This window comes from Anoplophora glabripennis, unplaced genomic scaffold, assembly GCF_000390285.2.
Source record: "Anoplophora glabripennis isolate ALB-LARVAE unplaced genomic scaffold, Agla_2.0 scaffold553, whole genome shotgun sequence".
Lineage (NCBI taxonomy): Eukaryota > Metazoa > Arthropoda > Insecta > Coleoptera > Cerambycidae > Anoplophora > Anoplophora glabripennis.
The window spans coordinates 235,697-240,128 of record NW_019416636.1 but is presented as its reverse complement, the minus strand read 5'-3'; positions in this window follow the sequence as shown (position 1 = coordinate 240,128).

The following is a 4,432-nucleotide window of genomic DNA, read 5'->3' as shown; positions in this document are numbered from 1 at the left end:
TGCGCCACTTAAATTTCCGATTACTGTTTCGGTCTTTTTAAAAAATAAATTTTGAAATTAAATTTTATTGTAGAATGATAATTACAGTGTCAGATTCTAACGCAGACTACTCTAAACGGCTATTGCCGTCCACTTGTCCAAAATTGATGACACGGCATTCCTAGGCTGTCCAGCTCATGTTAGCAATGTCGATGCTCCTATTTCCCCAACTCTTTAATAAGTTATTACATAGATACAATCTGGCACCCAAACTTGGGTGCCTCATGGTAATTTCGGGTGCCACAATTACAATATTTATACGTTTTTGGTGCCACAGTGACAGTAATTACGTATATCGGGCGTTTCACGTCAACGGGCACAGTGGGCTGCCCAGAATAAAAATGCATCAATATTGACGTTCGACGTGTCAAAAGCTTCGTAGACGGTAGACGAATTACAGGCTTGTTACACTTTTAAGCGAGACACCCTGTATACGTTTTAGGGGTTGCTGATTTCGAATTCAATATTCGTTAAACCCCATCTGGTCACTGTTCGTCCCTAACCTGAAAAATACTTCAAATCGTTGAAATAATACGATTCTCCTATGAGTAACACACTCTAACCACCACAATTTATGTTTTCGGGATCGCTGAAACCAATTCTGATATCAATATAACTTCAACTAGTCAGAATTCGTACCTAACCTAAAAAAAGTAGCGCAAATTGCTAAGATTACACTTTTCTACGTTTAGGAATGAAGTGTAACTAACATATCTTTATATTTTTGGGGTCACTGAATCGAATTCCTACATCCGTTTGAACCCAACTAGTCACTAGTTGTACCTAACCTCAAAAAATATTCCAAATCACTAAAATTACAGTTTTTGTTGTTGAGTTATAAAGTCTGATCACAATATCACCAAAATCGCTTATAATCTATTAGAGGTAAAGAAATTAAAGTTAATTATTATATCCGATTTATCTGTTATTTACAAAAGTTACCTCCAAGCCGTATCACTTCTCTAACCCTCTCGTGGTAGTTCCAATATGGCGCCTGAAGATACACATAAAAAACACGAAATATTGGATAGTATCACTCAAACGCTACTATTTTTCCACATACTGAAACAAATTTCGAAATAGTATTTGCCGAATCGATTAAGGCTTACGTAAGAATTATTCCGTCCTTTCAGTCCTTCGATATTTTTAAATTCAACAGGTTAAACAATATATGCTTTTTGTGTTTAATCGGGTTGAGGCCGTTATCATGGCTAAGACTTAAAGTCTGTATTACCTTTTCTTTAGTATAATATGCAGAACTTCTAAAAAGGGTTTGTTCTTTTTATATGGAACATACCTTTCATCATATCATGCTCGTTTGGAAAGAAACATAAAAATATGGTGGTCGCACTTTATAACTATTATAGCTTTTGAGGTTAGGTACGACTAACGACTAGTTGGGTTCAAACGGATGTAGGATTTCGATTCAGTGACCCTAAAAATATAAAAATATGTTAGTTACACTTCATTCCTAAAAGTAGAAAAGTGTAATCTTAGCAATTTGCGCTACTTTTTTGAGGTTAGGCACGAACTCTGACTAGTTGAAGTTATATTGATACCAGAATTGGTTTCAGCGATCCCGAAAACATAAATTGTGGTGGTTAGACTGTGTTACTCATAGTAGAAACGCATTATTTCAACGATTTGAAGTATTTTTAAGGTTAGGGACGAACAGTGACCAAATGGGGTTTAACGAATATTGAATTCGAAATCAGCAACCCCTAAAACGTATACAGGGTGTCTCGCTTAAAAGTGGAACAAGCCTGTAACTCGTCTACCGTTCGGCCGATTTGAGTAAACTTTTTTGTTGGACACAGCTTCAAAAAATCTAGCTCGTACATACGTCGCGTTCCTTGAAATTCGAAACCGTGGCCGACTACGATGCAATTTATATGGCCAAAAATCGGAAAGCCATATTAGGGATTTTTTTTATCCGAAAAATTTCCACGAATTCTTGATCAGGACCCCAGAAAACCTTACCAACCAAATTTTCGTTGCCATAGTATACAGGGTGCCCGGGATAATTTGTGTAATTTTCCTAAAGGTAATGAAATAAAAACTACAATTTGAGATTAAGAAAGAATGTCACTTTTGAAAATTATTTGTCTAATTTTGATATATTCCAAATGGTTTGTGCCACAGCTCTATCTCCCATTTATGAAAGTTTACGTTTATGTATGAAGCACCAGTGACTCAAGTTGTAGGTACAATATTATTATTTTGAGAAGGCTAACACAGTATACGTGGTCAGATTGATTATGACATTTCAACATTAATATATTCGTAAATCAACCCTTTACGTGAGGTTTACAGTGTTACGCTGAATAGACCTGAAATAAAAGACAATAAAAACCATCTTTGAATTTTAAAAAAACTCATAAATAAATTATACATTAAACTAGCAAGAAAAAGCAAATCAAAAATCCAAAAATTCGCCTTTTTTAAATAACTAAAGAACCAAAAATAATATTGACAAATTTGAAATGCCATTTTGTGTACCCCTTAACTACGTAACTTATTCCCATTTAACCAAATATGACCTTTTACAATATGCTCATGTTGGATATCCTTATCCTGAAGACAGTGTATACCAAATATTTAAAATAAAGTTTTAATTGAGTGTGCGTTAAAGTAAAATTATTTAAATTGTTGCTTCTATAAGGTTACCCTCTGATAGAATGCACTTTTCTATTCTTTTTCTGTTGTTTTCGACAACATTTCTCAATTGCTGCCTACTAATAGTACGACAAGCGGTTCTAATCGCATTTATAAGTTCGATTAAAGTAGTGGGGCGATTTTTATATACCTTCTCTTTTAAAACGCCCCAGAGAAAAAAATCTAAGGGGGTTAGGTCGGGCGACCGAGGTGGCCACCTAATTACAGGACTGTTACGTCCTATCCACCTATTTGGAAACTGTTCGTCGAGCCAATTTCTCACGACTATTGTATTGTGTATAGGGACGCCGTCTAATTGAATGTACAGGCTGGTCCATTTTCGATGGGAATTCAGGTTTATTTCAGAAACTACTAAAGATATGATAAATCTGACACCACGTTCTCGAGCTCGATTTTCATGGCAAACTCGACTGTCAGATCAGAAATTTGCTATCTTCATTTATTTCTGAGTTACAGGGCGTTTCTCGCTATTGTGACACTTTTTAACATGTCTGTATCTCAGCTATTAAATAAGTTAGAGTTAAAGTAAAAACTGCTCAAGACTAATTCTTTGACGTAGAATTGAATGCCGAATTAGATTTTTAATAGATCTTAAGATTTCGGGGTTATGACCCAAAGTTATATTTTTTAAAATGGAAATCGTAGCTGACCATGGCCTAAAAAATAGAGATTTTTTTCCGCTTTTCAGCAATATATCACATGCTATAGTTATTTTTACAAACACGGGAGATACGGGGTGTTTTATATATAAATTATATATTTTTTCCTTTTTAATATGACCGGCTATGAAAATACAGATAGAACTATAATTCTTACTTTTACAAAAGTCATATCTATTGTAAAAATATGACATTTATTTTAAATGCACAACATATACTCGTGTGATAATATAATACTAACGAAATTTTAGGAGATAGGTAGATAGGAACAAACGGACCGATCAGATGGCCAGCTAGGTTACCTGATTTGAATCCGTTGGACTTTTTCCTTTGAGATTTTCTAAAAGATATTATATTTAAAATTCATTTTAATAATATTTCAAATACCTATACATTTAATGAATGCTACCCGAAGCGTTGCCAGAAGATGCGTGAAATGTGTGACAGTTGAGGGGCGGCAATTTAAACATTTAGCTATCATTTTTGAAAGTTTTTTTATTGATGTAGGTACTTACTATTGTTTAATTTACGTTTAATATTGTAACTTCATTTGAAGTGGAATAAAAATTTGAAAACTCTGTCTTTTCTTATCTGTAATATATATTTTAAATAAACGTCATATTTTTACAACAGATATGAGTTTTGTAAAAGTAAGAATTATAGTTTTGTATGTATTTTCATAGCCAGCCATATTAAAATGTAAAAAAAGGATCGAATTTATACACAAAACACCCCGTATCTTCTGTGTTTGGAAAAATAATTATAGCATGTGGCATATTGCTGAAAAGCGAAAAAAAAATCCATTTTTTTAGGTCATAACCAGCTACGATTTCCATTTAAAAAAATATAACTTTGGGTCATAACTCCGGAATCTTTAGACCTACTAAAAATCTAATACCGGCATTCAATTCTACGCCAAAGAATTAGTATTGAGCAGTTTTCACTTTAACTCTAACTTATTTAACAGCTGAGATACAGACATGTTCAAAAGTGTCACAATAACGAGAAACGCCCTGTAACTCAGAAACAAATGAAGATAGCAAATTTCTGATTTGACA